The following is a 23,639-nucleotide window of genomic DNA, read 5'->3' on the forward strand; positions in this document are numbered from 1 at the left end:
GAGGGACACACCCCCATGCATGAATTTCATGCACTGGGCCTCTAGTAAGCACTATAAAAATATTTTAAAACTCTAAGAGTTTACTTCTAAAAATTATCTAACACAAAGTTGAAAAATGTAATTTTCCTGACAATAGTCTTTATTCTTTTTTGTTTATATTATATTTCACCTAGCAAATCTATATTAATACTAGAGGAATGTGTAAATTATCTGGGACACCGTCAAGTCTCAAACACTTAGCAGACGACATGCATAGCAGGAGAGGGTGGGCAGGGACTGCTATCACCAGGAGGGCCTCCACATGGCCAGGTTCCCACGTGACCTGACCCGGGGACAGCCCCCAGAGGAGGCTGCCCCTGGCATGGCTCTTGGCATGGCCCAGTCTGGGGGTAGTCCCCAGCAGATGCCACCCAAGCGGAGGTGCGTGGAAGGTCTGCGCATGCTCAGGCCCACCACACAGCCCAGCCCCTAGCGGAGGCATGAGGAGGCCTGCCCAGAACTAACATGATGCTGTATGCGTGCATCTCCGCCCAGCGCTGATGTGAATCTGCTTGCCTGCATCCCCGCCCGGGGATGTGATGCTGCCTGTGTGTGTCCCTGCCCAGCGCTGGTATGATGCTGTGGGGGGAGGGGCAGGCAGGGCTTGATGGGTGTTCAGCCAGCTGGGTCTGGGTCTTGCCCTGTGGGGGTGTGGTTGGCTCAGTCTGGGTCTCAAGTGATTTCAAGGCTTGCACAGGTTTGTGGGGACTTGACTCTGGGTCCTGCAGCATGCCTCAGACTCTGACAGAAGGGAGGAGAGAGCCTGATATCCACACCTAAGACTCATACAGCATGGCACCCACACCCAGGACCCACATAGCAGGGTGGCAGGCGTCCCCTCCCTCCTGGAATTGGCCAATGGGCAGCTTACTGTCAGCAGCCTGACAGCCAGGAATCCCATTCACCCGCATCCAGAACTCACACAGGAGGGCAGCATGAGCTCCATCCCTCGTGGAATCAACCATTGTCCAGCTTGCTGTCAGTGACCTGATAGCCAGGAATCTACTTACCCGTACTCCAGACCGGGACAGCAGAGAGGTGGGAATATGTTTAAAGATCAACTATGGGCACAAAGTATCTCTGAAGCCAAAAGAAGCCTTTGTTGGCGACACAATGTATCTGAAGGCCAACTATTGGCACAAAGTATCTCTGCAGCGGAAAGAAAGCATCATCAACAGAATATGTCTGAAGACCAATTATTGGCACAACGTACCTCTGCAGCTGAAAGAAAGCAGCAGTGTCAACAGAATGTGTCTGAGAATCAGGTATTGGCACAATGTACCCTGAAGCTGAAAGAAGCCAGTGTCAGTAACAGAATGTACCTGAAGAGCAACTATTGGCACAACATCTGTCTGAAGCAGAAAGAAGCCAGTGTCATTGACAGAAAATGTCTGAAAACCAACATACCTCTGAACCTGAAGGAAGGCAGCTTCAGCAACAGAATATATCTGAAGACCAACTATTGGTTCAACATAGCAATGCAGACAAAAGAAACCAGCATCATTGACAGAAAATGTCTGAAGACCAAGGTGCCTCTGAAGCTAAAAGAAGGTAGTGGTGTCGACAGAATATTTCTAGAGAACAGTCATCAACAACTACTACCAATACTTACTGTTAGGAACTTCCTTCACAGCAAAAATGGAGTAAATAAGGATGTAATTATTGAACATAGTTGTGGTGGAATGACTGTTACATGTCAATTTTGTCTATCACTAAATTTCTCTGATGAAAAACCATCTGATGGAAAATATACTCAATGTTGTAGCAAAGGTAAAGTTTGTCCAAATGATATACATTTTCCAGAATACCCTGGCAAAGTAATAATAATGATGATGATGATGATGATAAATAAAGATTCTTACAGTGAAAATTTCATGGAAAATATTTGTTCAATAATAGTTCTTTTGCTTTTGCTTCCATGGGTGCAAATATTGCATCACCATCAGGATATGGGCCATACTGTTTTAGAATACATGGACAAGTTTATCACCGTACCGGAAATTTACATCTTTCAGATGGTGTTTCTCAGAAGTTTGCTCAACCCTATATTTTAGCTACAGCCAAAGTGACAAGTAAAAGATTAGCAATGCCAGAAAACCAAAGTTTCTCAGAAAGACTCATAATCAACTTCATGCATGAAATGAACGAATTAACAAAATCATACAAGATGCTACATGAGGTAGAAAAGGAAGTCCAATCTGAAGCAGCAGCAAAGGGTGTTACTGTCACTGAAGTAACAATGGTGACTAAATATGATCATAACTGTGATCCAGGTAGATATAATTCTCCCCATGTAACCGAGGTTGCCCTCATATTCAGAAATGAAGATGGAGAACCTCCTTTTGAAAGGGACTTGCTCATTCATTGTAAACCAGATCACAATAATCTGAATGCCACTAAAATGAAACAAATCAGTATCTTGTTTCCTACATTAGATGCAATGACATATCCTATTCTTTTTCCACATGGCGAAAAGGGCTGGGAAACGGATATTGCATAAGAGTCAGAGATTTTTTTCCACTGGTTTTTAGAGAGTGGAAGGGAGAGGGACAGAGAGAAACACTGATGTGATAGAGACACATAAATTGGTTGCCTCCTGCATGCTTCTGACCTGGGTCAGGAGTCTACAACCTGGGCCAGATTTAAACCTAGGACCCTTCAGATCACAGGCCATTGAACAAAACTGGCTAGTGCTGAAAAGCAGATTTTAAAAGGCAAATTATAAAGATAAAAGTAAGTGAAATTTCCAGTCTTTGAAATCTAAATAACATTCTGGTTGGGAGGATGCCCTATGAGAAAGGAATTCAAAGTTAAGGAAAAAATGGATGTAAAGACAAAAAAAATTATAGTGTAAATTAAAATATTTAAAATATTGAATATGTAAGTTAGAAATTTACAAGTTGGGAAAAGTGTAAAAATATTTGTATCAGGAATTTAATATTCAAATTTACATAATGTAGTCTTACAAAACAAGAGTGTGAATGACTAATGACAAGTAAAATGATAATAGAAAAAAGTAGAAAATTTTCATAATCTCCATTTTAGGTAAGATAAGTAAGTAGCATATTATCCTGTTGTATGCTATTGCAACTGAAATTTGAATGGAAATTTTCCCACAACCAGAAATTTCCAAGTTGAATTTAATAATTGCTAGGAATCTATACTCCTAATTCATAAACTTTGACAGTTGGTGCCAGATAATTCAAATAATGGTTTATTAGGATTTACCATTTTCAATTCCCCTGGTCATTTCAGCAATAATGAGTGATGAGAAAGAATGGTATTTGGGGTAATATGAAGTGAGGTGGTCAAAGAATCCCTCAAAGATAAGGTTGCCTAAAATATACCCTCCAATTTATTAAATCAGATATAGTCTCTTTTAAAATGTGGTGAGACATTGGATACATGCATCATACAATACTTTCCATGCATGAAAATAATGACCAAAATAGAGAGATGTGGTACTGAAATAAGATGGTCCAGTGAGTAAGATGTCCTCCTATTCTTTGATGAAGTAGGAATATGAACTTTCCTTGGAGAGATGCCAATGAATAAGACTCCAGGGCTTACACTGACCTGTTAATACCCACTCAAGCAAGTGAACACAAGAAAAAGGCACCCTAACAGCAGTCTGTTTTGAGTTTTAATGAATAAAGGGATAAAGGAAATGAAGGTGAATCTTGATCTACCTTTTTAGTGAATCAAGAAGTGGGACACCAATTACATAACGAAGAGGCAAGCACACAGACACCACTGAGGGGGAGTACAGACACTGGGGTTCCTGCTATGCAGAGGACATCTGATGTGTCATCCTGAGTAGTCGCAACAGCCAACAAAGAGAAGACTACAATCTCGTTAAGTACCGTGGTACCAAGGCATTCACCTTCTCTTGTCACTTGACGGATGGAGCTAGCATCTAGAACCGGGAGAGACAAGGGTTGTTTGGAAGCTCTCCCACACCCAGGACTCTTGAAGTGCAAGAGCTGTTAGCACAGATGGTGAGAATAGAAAAGCTTTCAATGGAATCTGAGATTGACATTTTAAATAAATAATAGCATATACTTATAACCCAAGGGGCTGAAAAATTATGGCATCTGTTAAAAAAAAAAAAAAAAGTCATGGAAATCATTCCCAATTGTGAAAAAGGGGGGAAGTACCACTATAAAGGAAAATTATTGGAATAAAACAAAACCAATATTTAAATAGCAACAGGTTGTAACTCCTCAATTAGCCATTACCTCATTCAAGTTGTATACTGAGAATAACACTGTCTATCTTTCTGGATGATTCCATGGATCATGAGGCCCAGGTGTATACATATACCATGAAAAATGGCACAAGAGATGCATTGTTAAAGAGTATGGCACAACAATAAATAATTATGACTCATAAACCAGGGCACTGGAAGAATGCATTTATTCAACAAAATGTTTTCAATGCCTCATATGTGCCAAGCACAGTTCTGATTATAGTGATCTTGGTGATAAGTGAACAGAGTTAGACACATTAGTCCTGTAGAGTTACATTACACTAGGAATAAACCATAGTTAAGGAAGTATGTTCTGAATGAGTGATCCTGGAAATGAGACCTGAAAAGAGAAAAGCTATATACCATGTAATGATTAAAGTGGTATGGGAGGAAGAGAAAGTGTTATAGGTTAAATCTTACCACCCAAAATTCATAGGTGAACCCCGATGTGACTGTTTTTGGAGATAGGACCTTTAAGGAAATTACTAAGGTTCACTGAGATCATAAGGGCGGAGTCTTACACAATAGTACTGGTGTCCTCATAAGAAGAGGAAGAGACACCAGAATCCTGTTGACAGAAGAAAGGCCATGCGAAGACAAAGCAAGAAGGTGGCCATCTGTAAGCCAGGAAGAGAGGCCTCACCAGCAACCAACTTTGCTCACACCTTGATCTTAGACATCTGGCCTCTTGAACTGTGAGAAAATAAATTTCTGTTGTTTAAGCCACCCAATCTGTAGCATTTTATGGAAAATGTATTTAAAATGGAAAAAACAAACAAACAAACAAACAAAACCATCTAATGCAAGAGCCGTAAAGAAACACCTTGGGGAGTTCTAAAAATTAATGTAATGTGAGTGGGAGTAGAGTGCATATGAAGTGTCACAAATATTGGAGATAAAGTTGCAGAGGCAGGTAAGAATTAGTTCATGGGGAAGAGGAAGCCTACTGGGTCATGAATATGAACTGAAATTTTATTTGAATGATAACATAAAGCCAGGGAAAATAAAAGACAAGACTAGCTCCTCATAGGAAAATGGATTGTTGGAGTTCACATGTGGAAATGTTAGGCTATTCCAGTACAGACTTAATCTATGAAGTTGGTCAACAGGATGAAATAATAGATTTGGGATAAATTTTGAAGGTGGGGTTTATGGAACTTGCTTATGAATTAATGAGGGGGGGGGGGAGGCAGTTACTTCACTTTGCCCACATTGCCTATAAGTGTCTTCATTCTCAGTCAAGCAGGGACCACAAAAACAAACAAACACTTTAGATTATACTAACGGTTTGTTGTTGTTGTTTTAAACTTTTGAGTCACTAAAATGAAGGAAAGCATTATTTTCACACTTGTACAAAAATTATATTCAACTAGAGGCCCAGTGCACAAAATTCATGCATAGATAGGTTCTGTAGGCCTGGCCAATAATCAGGCCCAATCAGGGCCTTCTGGGAATCCTTATCCATGCTCCAATACACTTAGGGTGCAGGCCCATTTCTGGTTCTTGTAAACTGGACTCTCCTAAAAATGACATATTTTTACAGTTTGGTCAGGGTTACATGGCATGTTTGACATAATGACCATATCTATAAGTTTTTTGTATGTATTACTCATATCTTATATTGTATGTGGATTTAGCGCTATATATAGTATTTTATATATAGTACTATATATAGTATGTGGATTTAGTGCTATATATAGTATTTTATATATAGTGCTATATATAGTATTTTGGGATTTTGCTGGAGTAATCTGATTTTATCCTAGACTTGGCAGGGTGACTCTGTTTCAACCTATCCATCTGCCTGGGCTTGGCTCTTCATTATTGTTTGGGATCAGTCTGATCCAGAAAATATTAGTAAAGCTCTCCTGTGGTACTGGCAGAAATGCAAGAAAACAAAAACCAAGCAAGGACTCTTAATACATTGACTCAAAACTCACAACTGTAATTTAGGCTCTTTGTCTATTGACCAAAACAAATCATATAGCTGAGTCCAGAATCAAGGAGTCTGGAAAAACACTTTCCCTTTAATGGGAAAAAAATTCAAAATTCTAAGGAAAGAGCTTGAATACAACAAAGAATGAAAAATTAGAGATAAGAATTCAATTTGACACATCTATATTCAGATATGACACATGTTTTCTCCTTTCTCTAATTACACAGATTGAAACAAGTCTATAGTCATAATAAAGAAACACACTTATTGGGAAAAATAAATTATATATATATATTCATTTTATTTATATCCATACACTATATCGATATCTTTGTAAGGAAATAAGCCAATATCCAGGCACAGATTTCTTCACTAGTGAATTCTAGCAAACATTAAAAAAAAAAAAAAAAATATATATATATATATATATATATATATATATATATATACCCCTCTAAAATACTGAAAATTAGGAAATAAAACTCAATGCATTCTATGAACTCAGTATTACCATGATACTAAAGCCATAAATAGATATGAACAAGAAAAAATAATTATCAAGTGAACTAGAGGCCCAGTGCATGAAATTCATGTATGGGGGAAGAGAGGGGGGGATGCCCAGCCTGCATCCTCTCCAATCTGGGACACCTCGACCATTTCTGTTTGGATTTGTTTACCTTCTATAATTGAAACTTTGTAGCCTTGAGTGAAGGCTTAGGCTGGTAAGGGCAGGTGGAAAGCTTAGCTTCTTCTTTTGCCTGGAAAACGCTCCTTCCTGCTCTCTGTGGCTCTAGCCCAGGGGTCTTCAAACTACGACCCGCGGGCCACATGCGGCCCGCAGAGGAGTCTGATCCGGCCCGCCAGGTTTTTTGGGCAGTGAGCGCAGCCGAGGTGTTACAGTAGGAATTAGTAGTTCATATAGTCCGGCCCTCCAGCTCTCTGAGGGACCGTGATCTGGCCCCCACTTTAAAAAGTTTGAGGACCCCTGCCTAGCCATCTTGGTTGGGTTTATTTGCATACTTGCTCTGATTGGCTTGTGGGTGTGGCTTGTGGAGCAGAGTGATGGTTAATTTGCAAATTACTCTTTTATTAGGTAGGATAGGCTTCCTATATGGAAAAGTCTAAAAATGTTATAGAAATAAATGCAACCATATTTATAAAGGATATTAAATTATGATAAAGAGGGAGTTTATCCCAAGAATGTAACTAACATAATTAATGGTGAAACATTTACTGCTTCCACTCTAAGATCAAGAACAAGGGAAGAATACCTTGTTGTCACTATTTCTATTCAAAACTCTGCCGGAGGATCTAGACCTTGAAACAATAAAATAAAAAAATAAAAAACAATTTGGGAAGGAAGTAAACTTTTCTTATTCATATATGACCTAAAAGTATGAACTAAAATATCTATGGAATCTATGAAAACATTCCAAATGAATAAGGAACTTTAGAAAGGTTGCAAGATGTAAAATATATATTAAGAATAATTAGTATTTCTATATATTATTGGGTCGGCAAGTAAGTAATTGCGGGTTTCACACATATATGGCTTCAGTTGAATTTTTAGGTTTGCAGACGTAGTACAAATGTAAAACACATTTTGTTATTTGATAGTTGGCTATTCAGCTGTTAATCAGTAAAAAAAAGTTTTTTGATCTGTTTTGTAGTTTTCGTTTGGCGTTCGTTGAAAAATGGAAAATCAAAAGGAACATTTTCGTCATATTTTGCTTTTTTATTTCCGCAAAGGGAAAAACGCATCGCAAGCTCATAAAAAATTATGTGCTGTTTATGGTGACGAAGCCTTAAAAGAACGGCAGTGTCAAAATTGGTTTGCCAAATTTCGTTCTGGTGATTTTTCACTCAAAAATGAAAAACGCTCTGGTCGTCCAGTTGAAGTTGATGACGCCCTAATCAAAGCAATAATCAATTCAGACTGTCACAGTACAACACGTGAGATTGCAGAGAAGCTTCATGTATCACATACATGCATTGAAAATCACTTAAAACAACTTGGCTATGTTCAAAAACTTGATACATGGGTTCCTCACGAACTGAAAGAATCACAGTTAACGCAACGCATTAGCAGCTGTGATTTGCTAAAGAAACGTAATGAAAATGATCCATTTTTAAAACGACTGATAACTGGCGATGAAAAATGGGTTGTTTACAACAATATCAAGCGGAAAAGATCGTGGAGCAGGCCAGGTGAACCAACTCAAACAACATCAAAAGCTGATATTCATCAAAAGAAGGTTTTGTTATCAGTTTGGTGGGATTACAAAGGAATTGTCTACTTTGAACTCTTACCACCCAACCGAACGATCAATTCTGATGTCTACATTGAACAACTAACGAAATTAAACAATGCAGTTGAAGAAAAGCGGCCTGAATTGACAAATCGAAAAGGTGTTGTATTCCATCATGACAATGCAAGGCCACACACATCTTTGGTCACTCGGCAAAAATTAATGGAGCTTGGTTGGGATGTTTTGCCACATCCACCATATAGTCCTGACCTTGCACCATCTGATTACTTTTTGTTTCGATCTTTACAAAACTCCTTGAATGGTAAAAATTTCAATAATGATGATGATGTCAAATCGTACCTGATTCAGTTTTTTGCTAATAAAAACCAGAAGTTTTTTGAACGTGGGATTATGATGCTGCCTGAAAGATGGCAAAAGGTCATTGATCAAAATGGGCAATACATTACAGAATAAAGTTATTTAGTTCCATGAAAAAATTGTCTTTGATTTTCTTTTAAAAATCCGCAATTACTTACTTGCCGACCCAATAGAAACAAATGGTTGAACATTACATTTAACAAAACAATATTTTTATAGTATCAAAATATAAAATACTTTGGTATAAATCTTCCAAAATATTTGAAACAGTTATAAAAACTAAAAACTAAAAACTAAATCTAAATACTACTAAGAGAAATTAAGAAGATATATAGAGAGATAACACATGCTTATGAATCAGAAGACTTAATATTGCTAGGATGTCATTTCTCCCCAAATTGATTTATAGATTTAATCCAATCACAAGGAAAATTCAAGTAGGTATTTTTTTTGTAGGAATTGAGAAATTGATTCTAAAATTCTTATAAAAATAAAATACAAAAGATCTATAGTAACCAACACGATGTTGAAAAAGAATAACAAAGAAGACTTATACTTCCTGACTTAAGACTTTATTCCACATTTCATTAGTAGGTGTAAGAATTAAATGGTATGTTTTCCATTTAGGAGTCAAATCATTAAACAGTGTAAGCATTACTAATGTCTATGGTTCAAAGATCTTTGTCTCTACCTGTAAAGTCTTATCCTTAAATATTTTAGTGTTATTTAATATTTTCCTTCAAAAAATACTGTTTTATTATAATTATCTATTTGGAAATCTTCATTTGTATCCTACAGGTCAGACAATTTTTTGTTATAAATTTGCTTTAGGCTTCATTTTATTGCCTCAGGAAATTCTCTATGGTTAACTTTTCTTGGCCCAAATAGATCCCTAAGCTAAAGTATAATGAAGGCCAATTACCTACTTTCTAAAGAAAGATACCTTCAATAATGCAGGTAATTCCTCTGGGGCTTAGTAATAGAAGGTAGTACTAGCCCTACACTAAATCATTATTGTTCTCACTCCCCAATCTCAAGCACTATAATGTAAGAGCCATAGTGTGAAATTAATCCATCTAGTTTCCCCATTAATTAGTGGTCTGTATTTTACTGTAGGTTAAAGTATTTCATGAAATTTAGTACATTTTTTCCCTTTCTATTTGGTACCACTGATAAACATTTCTCTTGGGAGTAAACTCTACATGTTTTATATATATTTCATTTAAGTATATTTTAATATCTTCTAGAACTCTCCTTTATTATTTTTTAAAAAATAATCTTCCACATTTCATTTCATTCATTATTTCATATAAAATATAATCATTTTTGGTATGTTCAAAGTGGCAAACATAGTAAGAATTCTGAATGTGATTTGTTTACAACTCTAAATTGACATTTATAGCTCCCAAATATTTAAACTTCTCATCCAAGTACACTGTTCATATATTTAATTATTCTAGCCTTCTTTACATCACCCAATACAAATCTGTAAATCATTACATTATATAGAATTTACTCATTCCATTTTTAACAAATTTAACAAAAATATATAATTCAACATTAAAATAATAATCCATTAAGACAAAATAACTTTATATCAATGAATAAAAAATTATCACCTAAGGACATATATTATTATAACATCTCATCAATAGGTATATGGAAAAATTTTATGGTCAACTCAATAGATGGCAGAGACATTTTGGAAAAAAATTAGCAAACATCATGAATAAAAAATTTATCTAAGTAATAACATATGTTATTTCATAAGATGATTCTGAAAATTACATAAGTGTAGTATTTTATATGCATAGGAAATTAGTTACATTTAGAAACCTATAATTATATGTGAAAATACCTACCTATAAGTAAACTTTAAAATGATTATGCTCTAAATCATAACACAATTAGTAAATTAATGGAGAATATTTAGAGAAGTTAAAACATTATTGTCACTTCAAATTTTTACCAATTAAAATTTTTAGCTAATTTTAGTAAAATTATTTAATTGGTCAACACCCAGATAAAGAATATGGGATTTTTTTCACTGTGGTAGGGTGAAAAACAATCCATCCTGAATAGTAGTTAACTTCAAATCAAGAATAGAAATAAAACAAAAAAATAAGGACATTGTCATTTTAAGAAAAAGACTGAAAAAAGCCCACAATTATTCTATATAAAGAATTCCAAGAGAATGGTTGTTTATCTCTGCCCAACAGAACAGGGTTTGCATCTTTCAAAAGGCTTTCATGACTTTTTATGGCAGCCGCTTTTGATACTGTCAACTAGTGGGAATAAATCATGCCTTTTCCTTGTTCACTGTGAAAGACAAAGCAGAGCTTGTTTTTTTGCTCCCCAAATTTCCATCAATTTTGGTAGTACTTCTTTATAATGGTGATCGTCCTTGTATAGAATAACTAGCAATTGGAAATCTTCTTTATTCCTATAAATTTATTACTACTCTATAATAATCCCCTGTAAAACTGAAACTACCATTTTCAGTAACATTATATTCCTTATTTATTGGAACTCATTCTAAAAACAGATACTTTATCTTAAGTTCAGACAGAAAATAATAACTGGATATCAAAGATTATTTTTGATAGAGAATCATGATGGGGAACAGTTTATAATACTGAAATTTCCAATTGTTTAGTAATATATGCTGAAAGAGAAAAAATTCAAGTATAGAAAAGGAACTATTTCTTTAAAAGGCCATGTGCATGATTGAGGATACCCGGAATTTCTTTAATTTTTATGTCATTATTTCAAAAGACTCAAAAATATTAAGAATGTCCCCAATATCATTGTAATGTGTATCTGAGTTTATCATTACTTCCCAAGTACAGTTATCATAAATTAAATCAAGAATGCCTTTCTCACAAAATATAAGATATTTTAAGCCAAAATAAACGTTAATTTTATTTATATCAGAAATCCTATTCTTTCTTCCTATTTAAGAGAGAACTCCTTTCTCTATATCAGATTTTACCTTTGATTTTTCCTTTGATGTCTATTTTCCTTAGAACTATGTTGTCCTTTGAAATATACCTTCTTAGAGATTAAATATGTGAAATCTTAAAAATGGAAATTATTACATTTCTGTTCATAAGGAGATACAAAATTAATCATCCCTTTGTAGTTCCAATGCTACTGGATATACTGAATGCTACTGAATATATAATAAAAACTGGGTTTATAATAAAAACTTACATATAACATGAAATCATCCCTAAATTTTAAGATGTGTGATATCAAATTTTACTATTTATAGCTGTGATGCTTAGAATAAAATTTAATCAGAATTATGTATAGATTTATTAAAATAATATTTCCTTATGATATTATACTAGAGGCCCAGTGCATGGATTTGTGCACCTGTGGGTTTCCTTGGCCTGGCCTGTACCCTCTCATAATCTGGGATTCCTTGGGGGATGTTGGACTGCCAGTTTCAGCCTGATCCCCACAGGCCAGGGGAGGAACTGTGCACTGGGCCTCGAGTATATACATGAGAACTTTGGTTAATCTCTTCCTCCCACTCGCCTTCCCTCTGAGATTCATCAGTCTGTTCCATATTTCCATGCCTGCGCATTAAGTGTCTGCCCCCTGGTGGTCAGTGTGTATCATAGCTACCAGTCAGATGGTTGAATGGTCAGAAGGTCACTTAGGCTTTTATATAGAGAGATTTACATAAAATAAAAACAAGTTAGTTTTCTTCTCTGGTAAAATTTTGCCACTATACATATCTTCAATATACTATATCCTTTTCAAGTGGAAGGTTTATCCTGAAAGTTCTCCTTTGCTATGTGTGGATGCTACATGGAAATAATCACACTTCCTTCAAAATAGCTGATTCCTAAAGCAAGTTAATAGGGTTTGAATTTACAGAAATAACTTTTCTTTGAATGTTTAATTTAGCATTATTAGTTCAATTGATATTTGGTTTGATGGAACACTGATACTGCTAAGCACTTGATAAAGAAAAACAACAACAAAAAAAAACCTGGATATAGTTTAATATTAAAGTTTACACTGAAAAACTTTTACTCTATGGATTATATAATTACAACTATGATGATTGTGAATAAAACTGGTATTTCACTTCTATGGCAAGGCTTTCCAAAAGAAGGTGTGCACTCTACATGCTCTTCTTCTTCCTCTCATTGTTTATAGATGACTACAGGGCTACAGGTAATAGTGGAGCCACAGATGGAAAATGTATAATTAATTTTCTTATTTTCTTCATGAAGGAAATTCCTCAAAAACCAGGAATTCCTTGAACTTTAATATAAATGAAAAATGAATTTGACATGTTAAATATATTGTCAGGGAGAGAATAACCAGAGAACTTATATGCATATATGCATAACCCATGGACACAGACAATAGAGTGGAGAAGGCCTGGAGGGGGGGTTGTTCCTAGAGTGGGAGGTCAGAGGTCAATTGGGGAGAAATGGGACATCTTTCAAAAGTTAAGATAAATTTTTAAAATGTGGCATTAACTCAACAGTCAGGGGCAGGTGATGCATAAAACTAATTCTTGTAGAGATACTTCATTTATTTGTATAATATCTTAGTTCTATGTTCACTTCCACCTGAAACATTTCTAGATGTTTGTATCCTCAAACTCACTAATTCTTTCTTCCATGTGGTCTGCTTTATTTCTAAAGCTTTCTAATGCATTCTTCATCTTAATTACTAAGTTCTTCAGCCTCAGAATTTCTTTTTGTTTCTTTCTTAGAGTTACAACCTCATTGGTACACTACTTCTGTTCACTACTTTTATTTATGAGCTCATTGAACAGTACTTCTGAAATTTCTGGTAGCTTGCTGAGTTTCTTTATGACAGATACTGTGAATTTTTTATCAGTGAAGTTAGATCATAACCTTCACTGCCTTTGTCAGTGACATTGCCATGTTCTTGTCATTGCTTATACCTCCGAGGTTGCTGTGTCTTTCTGCTGTTGGTGTCACAGGGTCATGGGTGTTGCCACTGTTCCTGGAACCCTCAGTCTTGAGCATCATTGCAGTTCCTGGAGTTCTCAGGTCACAAGCACAGCTGCTGCTGCTGCTGCTGAGTCAGCAAAGCTGCCGCAGTTTCCTAAGCCCCTGGACTCGGAAATTGCTACAGATCCTGAGGCCTCTGGCCACAGTTCCTAGAACCTCTGGTCCCGGGATCCATGTCATTGCTGTTTTGGTTCCACCAGCTCCATGAGGTCTAATCTACCCTCTTCCTATGTACCGATGTTGGGATGTCTCAGGTGTCCTTATGTGTTATGCTAAGATCTTATATTAAGCTATGGATGTCCTCTTCGTTGTAATTTAATGGGGAGAGACAATAGGACTAATTCACTCACCATGATGTCATCTAAGAGATTAATTTAGACCCAATTTCTTCTTATACTAATTTGAATGTGACTTTAAGATCCATGAAGAATAAAATAGCATCCCCCCAAAAATGAAAAAAAAAATTCCATAACAGAGTTGGCAGAAATAAAACACAAGTGAGAAGTAAAAAAAAAAAAAAAAAAAAAAAAAAAAAAAAAAAAAAATATATATATATATATATATATATATATATATATATATATAAATTAAAAAAAACACTAATAAAGATAAAACAACTCAGTACATGAGGTAAACTGTAATCTAGGTATAGTCAAATTGAATTTTCATAACATGAAATTTAATGCTAAGGTTAAAGTATTTTAAAAAGTATCAGAGACAAAGAGGATAATATTGAAGTTCTTCAACAAATATCTAATAGGTATTCTAGAAATAGAAAACAGAAAAATGTAACTTTCTCAGGTTCAAAACAGAATGCAAAGTGAGAAAAAAAAAATCTATGCCAGTTACATCATAATGTAACTGTATTCCCAAACATATGGAACCTATAGATAATCTTCCAAGTAGGTATATTAGACCATCACACAAATATTATTAACAATAGGTTCTTATTAAAACAGAAAGTTTATTTATTTTTTATCTTTTTTAAAATTAAATTGGGTTGACATTGGTCTACAATATGAACATTCAGGGTTCAGGTGTAGGTTTCTATGTTCCAATGTCAGTATATTGCACCATGTGCCCACCACCCAAAGTGCAATCATATCCTGTCACCATATATTAGGATCCCCTGTTCCCTCAAACTCCCTTCCCTCTGGCAACCAGCACACTGCTTTTTGTGTCCATGTGTTTCAGATTTGTATCCCACATAGGAGTGAAATCACATGGTTTTCAGCTTTTCCTGACTGACTTGTTTCAGTTAGCATAATATTCTCAAGGTCCATCCATGTCACAAATGGTACCATTTCATCCTTTCTTATGGCTGAGTAGTATTCCATTGTGTACATGCACCATGTCTTCTTTGTCCTCTGTCACAGGACACTTTGGTTGCTTCAATTTCTTGGCCACTGTGAATAATACTGCAAATATATGATTTTGAGTTTTTCTGGCATATACTCAGAAGAGTGATTGCTGGGACATATGGTGACTCTATATTTAATTTTTCCAGGAATCGCCAGACTGCTTTCCATAGTGGCCGTACCGGTCCACATTCCCACCGGCAGTGAATGAGGATTTCTTCTTTTCCACAACTTCTCCAACACTTATTGCTTGTCTTACTGATAATGGCCCGTTTAATAGGTTGGAAGTGGTATCTCATTGTAGTTTTGATTTGCATTTACCTAATTGCTAGTGAGGTCGAACATCTTTTCAAATATCTATAGAGTCCTCATGCACAAAAATTCATGCAAGAACAGGCCTTCCTTCACCTGGTGGCCGGCACTGGCTTCCCTCTGGCACCCAGGTCCCAGGCTTGCTTCCCTCCAGCCACTGACAGGCACCTGGGACCAGGCTTTCCTCACAGCCCTGGTTTCCTCCAGTCTAATTAGCATATTATGCTCTTATTGTAGATTGGCTGTTCATATATCTTCTTGGGAGAGGTGTGTTTTCAGGTCCTCTGCCTACTTTTTGATTGGGTTATTTGTTTGGTATAGAGTTTTATGAAATTTTTTTGGTATATTTTAGAAATTAAAACTTTGTCGGAGTTACTGTTTTCACATATCATCTCCCATCTGGTTGGTTGCCTCTTTGTTAATTTATTTTGCTATGCAAATAAATTTAGTTCTATATAGTCCCATTCATTTATGTTTGTCTTTACTTCCCTTGCCTTTGGGTCAAGTTAATAAAATGATCTCTAGGACCAATGTTCACAATTTTGGTAATTATATTTTCTTCCATGTAACTTATTGTTTCAGGTCTTATATTTAGATTTTTGATCCGTTTTGAATTAATTATTTAACAGTGAGTAATATGGACATTTTAGCTATGTTAATTTTTCCAATCCATAAACATGGAATATTTTTCTATTTGTTGTGTCCTTTTCAATCTCTTTTAAGAATGCTTTGCAATTTTCAGTATATAGTTCCTTCACATTCTTTGTCATGTTTATTCTTATGTATTTTATTCTTTTGTTTGCAATTTCAAAAGGAATTTATTTTTTTATTTCTGAAATCTGTTGTTAGTATACAGGAAAGCAATGGATTTTTGCACATTGATTTTTGTACCCTGCAACTTGACTATATTTGTTTATTGTTTCTAATAGTTTTTTTGTGTGGAGTCTTTAGGGTTTTCTATATACAGAATCATGTCACCCACAAAAAGTGGCAGATTGACTTCTTCCTTCCTATTTGAATGCCTTTTATTTCTTTCTCTTGCTTATTCTGGCTAGGACTTCCAGCAGTATGTTGAATAAGAGTGGTGAGAATGTACATCCTTGTCTTATTCCTGATCTTAGAGGAAAAGCTTTCAGTTCTTCACCACTGAGTATATTAGTTGAGGTTTGATTATAGACTGGAGGCCCAGTGCATGAATTCATGCACCAGTGAGGTCCCTCAGCCTGGTATGTGAAATCAGGCCAAAACCAGCTCTCCAACATCCCCTGAGGGGTCCTGGATTGTGAAAGGGCATAGGGCATCCAAGGGACCCCCACAATTGAAACCAGGAGACGCAGGAGGTTGGCCAGCCAGGGAGGGACATGGGAGGGCTCCAGAGCATGACTAGCCCATCAAGCTCAGTCTCAATCAACCAGACCTCAGCAGCAGTCAGAGTATCTGCTCCAGGGTCGTCAGTACATAAACATAGTAAGTGGTTGAGCATCCTCAGGAAGGACATCCAGAATGACATCCAGAAGATGTCTGGTCTAATTAGCATATTACCCTTTCATTATTATAGATAGCCTTTATTATGCTGAGGTACTTTCCTGCTATTACTATTTTATTGTTTTAATTATACATGGATGCTGTATCTTATCAAATGTTTTTTCTACATTTAACATTAGATTATCAAGAACAGGGAAATAATATTTTCAGAATGTAGAAAAAAATAATAATCACCTAGCATTCTACACCTAAATAAACAATCACTAAAGAGAGAAGAAAAAATACAGTATTTTTAGATATGTATCAAATAAAGAGCTTAAATATGTATAAAACCTTGCCAAAATCTAACAAAGCATATATATTCAGCAAATGAAATATTGAACCCAGAAGAATGAGATAATGATAAAAGCTAATATATAAAATATATATACCAAATATAAAGTCTGTTAATATATCTTAGTATATCTATGTGTCAACTTTATAAGCCTATTAAATTGGTTCCTTTATAAGGCAAAACTAAAATTCTAGACAATCTAAAAGGGTTGTAATTTCGCCGAAACCGGTTTGGCTCAGTGGTAGAGCGTCGATCTGCAGACTGAAAGGTCCCAGGTTCGATTCTGGTCAAGGGCATGTAGCTTGGTTGCGGGCACATCCCCAGTAGGGGGTGTGCAAGAGGCAGCTGATCGATGACTCTTTCTCATCGATGTTTCTAACTCTCTCTATCCCCCTCTCTTCCTCTCTGTAAAAAAATCAATAAAATATATTTTTTTTAAAAAAATAAAAAAAATAAAAAGGTTGTAATTTCTTATGGGCAGCATGGTATGTTATGTTTGGAAAGAGAATAGAGATTCTGAATACTTTAATCTCCTCCTAGAAGTATATATATATGTTAAGAAATGATTTACAAATAGGTATAGTCCATATAAAAGTATGGTTTATAACTTCCAAGTCATCATAGAGTAAAATAGGAACCAAAATCAAAATCATAATTCTGTTAAAATTATTTACTAAAAATAATTATTTCAACCAGTGTATGTTTTAATCTATTTTTAAAATTATGACAAAAATAATATAATTATTTAACTTCATTTACTTAGAAATAATGCCTTCCATTTTTATTTATTTATTTATTTATTTATTAAATATATTTTATTGATTTTTTACAGAGAGGAAGGGAGAGGGATAGAGAGTTAGAAACATTGATGAGAGAGAATCATCCATCAGCTGCCTCTTGCACACCCCTACTGGGGATGCGCCCGCAACCAACGTACTTGCCCTTGATCAGAATCGAACCCGGGACCTTTCAATCCGCAGGCCAATGCTCTATCCACTGAGCCAAACCTGTTTTGGCGAATGTCTTCCATTTTTAGACTACTCCTCAAAGTCTTTTGATTTCATATTTTTCTCAAACTGAATGAAAGTATTGAATTGCTTCAATGAAAAGCAGCTTTATTTAGAATTGAAGGTTATATTGTAAAAGATCATATTTAGTTTGTGAAAACCTTCAGAATGTGAAAATACTATCTGAGCCAATAAGTCTGTCCTTTTTCCTTGATCCCAATTTCACCTTTCAGGTTGTCATTATATCCTCAAACCTCCTCACTTAATACTAGCAAATTCTAGTGTCTCAAAATTTCTTAATGCTCTCTGCTTCCACAATCTTCTCTGATAATATGATTAGAAAGAAAATCATACACACAAAGCATAAATGTTTCTGAACTGCAACAAAGGACAAAAACATGAAAGCTTTAACAACACTCTTCAGGAGATCAAATCAATAACTCTGTCACCAAAGGCCCTGAATTTCCCATTCATCTCTGTGAACAATAATGCAATGGTCCAAGAATTGCCTCCATCCTTTCCTCCTGAATTTTAAAGCAGCAGTAGAGGAAAAAATAAAAATATTTTTAGACAGAGAAATTTAAAAAAAATTCTTAATGTTTCAGAACTTTAATTTCCATAGCCAAACATTATTTTGTTAAATTATATCATGTGATACTTAAAGGTTTAAGGAATGTACTATATATATATATATATATATATATATATATATATATATATATGTATGTGTGTATATATATATATATATATATATATATATATATATATATATTTGCTAGCAGGTATAAAATCTTCAAACTTAACTAATAGCCTAAGTACAAATGCCACTAGCTTAATGAGATTTAATTGAAATTACTAACTAAGAGGACTTTATTAGAGATTTGTATGTCACTTCAATACTCACAAATGAACAAAAATTGTATTCAATATTGCATGTTAAATAGTTCCAATTATTTTTCCCATAGTGTTAGAATATTCTTAGATATATGAAGTTAAAGACTACTTGATGTAAATTAATGCTTTATGAATTAATGTTATTTTTAAATTCAATTTATTGTTAAATAAATTAAGACAATTAAAAATTAAACCTGTAGCATCAATATGCCTAAGTATGATCATTTAAATTATGAGCCTACAAAATAAAATAAAGTTATAGAAGGTAATTTGAGATTTGAATCAAGAATAAAATACTGCTTATTATAGTTAATAGAATAATCTAAATTACTATGCTTAGTTTTAAATTTAAACATCTTTGCTTAATACAATGGTTATGCCTAATTAAGCCTTATTTATAGCAAGGATAAGAGTACCTCCTTTTTTTGTGCTTCTAAACTTTGGATCTAGATGAACCTTAACAATATTACAGAAAAAGGAATAACATGTTCACACACTCAGTAATACAACATTTTAGGGTAAAATATAATAAACTAGAAGCCGAATGCATGAAGATTCATGCAAGAATGGCCTTTCCTTTCCCTGGCTGCCAGCACCACCTTTCGCTCCGCCCAGAGCTGTCTTTCTGCTTTCCCATGCTGCCCAGAGGCTCGGAATGGCTGGGATAGTGCGGAATGCCTGTGTTGGCTTTGTTGGGTTAATTTGCATACTCACTCTTAATTGGACAGTTGGCATTGCAAAGGTATGGTCAATTTGCATCTTACTCTTTTATTAGTGTAGATCATTTAAATGTGATTAATATATGTTGCTCATTTGATATTGATAGTATGGGTAAATATGTTTTAAACCAGCTTATTGTGTTTTCATTACATAGCAGACTAAAATTATTAAATCTATTCAATTAAATTATGATAATTCCTAAAACCTTGTTGTGATTTTTCTTATTTATCATCTCTAACAGAAATTTATAAATAAATCTATATATATATTTCCATAATTCTTAGAAACATGGATTTCAGAGTGGATGTGCAGATACTGTTATACTAGTGCCCATATCAGACTCCAGAAAATGAGAATTCAGAAAACAGGGCCTAATTAATGATCAGAACTTAGGGCTCCTCTGTAGTTTTTGGCAGGCAGGAAAGCATTAAGGTTAAGGACATGGATGCCTGGAATTAGAAAATTAAAGAGGAAGAAAGGAAGAAGTGAGGAAGAGGAGAAAGAAGGAAAGTATGGAAGGAAAGTACACAAAGACCAGGTTGAGAAAAATCTAGGCTTCACTTCTCAATCTAGTATTAGTTAGTAAATGGTCCCAAGGAATTAACAGTCTGTTCTCAGTAGTAACTTAGCATCCTGATTCATAAAATGAGGCTTTCTAGATGAAACCACTAGAACCTTTCAGTTTCAAGGAATGAGAGAAAAATAAACATACTGTAGACAAAAACATCAATATTGTCTATCTTTACTCAATAGAGCCTGATTATCAGGGTCTTATGATCATTTACATCAATACATTTCAGTGTACTTCATTATACACATGATTTTAAATATAATTCTTTGATCTTACAACCTTAGTGAAATGGACACATAAATAATTAGTACAGACTACAGTACAGAGGAGAGAGGGATTAACTTTGTGAAGACCTACATATATGGCATTTGTGTTAGACTTGGAAGAATGAATAAAATTCCATCACAAAAAAAGCAAAAAGAAAAAAACAGTAAGCATCTAAATAAAATATTTTAAAATATATTTTATTGACTTTTTACAGAGAGGAAGGGAGAGAAATAGAGAGTTGGAAACATTAATGAGAAGGAAACATCTATCAGCTGCCTCCTATACACTCCCTACTGGGTATGTGTCCACAACCAAAGTACATGCCCTTAACTGGAATTGAACATGGGACCCTTGAGTCTGCAGGCCGATACCCTGTCCACTGAGCCAAATCAGTTAGGACTAGACAAATATTTTTAAGAGCAGAAGACAGAAAACATACTACATGGATTGTTCAAAAGTAATAAAAACATAACAAGAGATAGAATTTGAAAAAGTTAGAATAGAATAGGACAAGATCAAATTGTGAAGCCCTTTGGATGTTACAGTGAATAACTACATTTAATGGCTATCCCAGAAAGAAAGAAAAATTAGAATAATTTCCTAAAGTGAACTATATTAAAATAATTATCAGGATTTATACAGTAAGCAACCTTAGGGCATCAAATATCCCACATATGAGTGAAGCCATATTAGATGTCCAGCTTTGTTAAACATTCCAACTGCAATTATGTAAGGGCTCCAGATAAGACCAGCAGAAGAACCACTCAGCTGAGCCCAGATAGTAAATTAATAATTTGCATAAGACAAGAGGTGCTGTTCTAGAAAAAAAAAAAATTCAATTAAGGCATTTGTTTTGGCACTAAATAGATTATAAAGGCTGGAAGAATAGCAAGGAGTTGAGGGTAGAAGAGAAGCAAAGCAATTGCTGTTGGAGATAATAAAAGGTAACACTGACTGTGATAACTGGGAAAACAGAAAAAAAAATTCATAATAATGCTATGGATCATATTAAGACTGTTCCTCAGCTCTTAAAACTGGCAACTAGCACATGGACAATTCTTATAAATGACCAGAATGACTCAGGGGGCAGCCAAAGCCACAGAGAAATATTCCCTGCCTCTACAGTAATGGACCCTTACAGCATATATCCAGACTTCAGAATCACAATGAACCAGTAACTACTGTATACCTGCCTTTAGATATTGGAGGCTCTTTTACAGTCATCCTGTCCCTGTCCTGTATATGTTGTATGTGTGAGGAACAACAAGTTTCATTGTAGTTCTTAGTTCTCCAGGTTAAGAGAAACTTTAGCTTCATACACATCTGGAATTGATTTTAATTATGCTCTTCTTGACTTCAACACAATATCATATTAGATAAATCTCTGGGAGGGTGTGGGTATTTGTACATCACAGAAAAGATTAATCATGACAAGCTAGACAGTGAACTGTGGTACACTATCACATTGGCAACTCACTATAAACACACTTCCAGGTGTTCAACCCTTATGTAGTCCCATCATATACTCACTTTATACCTGGCCATGTGACAAACTCTCTCTTAAGCCAGCTACTTTACTGTAAAAAGGCTTGGACTAGATTTTTAAATGATGAGAGGTCATCTAGAGAAAGCCCCTAGAACAGTGGTTTCAACTTTTCTAATGCCGTGACCCTTTAATACAGTTCCGTATGTTGTGGTGACCCCCAACCATAAAATTATTTTTGTTGCTACTTCATAACTGTAATTTTGCTACTATTATGAATCATAATGTAAATATCTGTGTTTCCCGATGGTCGTAGGCTCTACACAGCAGTTCTCAACCTGTGGGTTTCGATCCACAGGTTGAGAACTGCTAGCTGGGTCGCCTAAGACCACACACACACACACACACACACACACACACACACACACAGTGTCACATTAGTACTTGAAGTATAGTTTATTCATTTAGATTCCAATTAATCTGCCACTTAGGTATATGTAATTCAGAGTTATCTTGGGAGATAACTTATTGGGAATATTGATTGATGGCAATAGAGCCAAGGATAAAAATATTGTCAGAGGATAGAAATGAGTGGTATGAAGAAAAACATCAAGAATGCACACTGTACACTCATGTTTCTGCATTCAAACAAATTATATACAGGTAACGAGCCATAAAAACAGATGAGTCTAGCAGCAGCTCTAGATGAGCTGATAATGATTATCTATTGTTAAAAATCAATTTTGCTAAACAATGGAAGGAATTTTAAGGAATGTACTGATACATAAGAATGTAACTTCACAGAACAAACATATTGAGTAAAAAACCATCGAGCCCTCAGTGATTGTCATTATTTGTATTTCTGTAGTCAACACCATGAAAAAATACACATATTTAATAATAGTAAATCACATAAATTGTTAGGATATAAAATGACTCTCTAAATATTTTTAAAACTTTATTTTTACCAATAAACACCCAGCATTTCCTATTTTAAAATATGGTGAAACTACATGGATAGTATGTCTAATGTTTATCCCAAGTTCTTATCGTATTCTTAACCTCATTGAATAATTACTCATATATATGAATTTTTCTTTAGAATCTTTTCCAATGAAAAATATTTTATAGAATCCACCAAAGGATAACTTATGACTTATTTTTCTTCTATTCTAAATCTTTGTTATGAGTAAATAACATTTTTAAGTTCAATTTATATTGATAAACTTCAATGAAATATATTTTAATTTTTAAATAGTAGAGAAAATTGCTTATTCTTCTTAAGAATATACTTCAGACATTTTATACAAATATTAAAATTTTCAAATGGCTACATACTCATCATTGGAAG

At 34.8% G+C, this 23,639-nt stretch overlaps 1 protein-coding gene across 1 annotated transcript in view; it reads right to left on the minus strand.

Moving 5' to 3' along the window:
• The window catches only part of EPHA6 (EPH receptor A6), an 848,112-nt gene that overhangs the window by 673,098 nt on the left and 151,375 nt on the right, over window positions 1-23,639 (minus strand). The gene's annotated exons all lie outside the window — the stretch shown is intronic.

This window comes from Pipistrellus hanaki (assembly GCF_964339955.1).
Source record: "Pipistrellus hanaki genome assembly, chromosome: 2".
Lineage (NCBI taxonomy): Eukaryota > Metazoa > Chordata > Mammalia > Chiroptera > Vespertilionidae > Pipistrellus > Pipistrellus hanaki.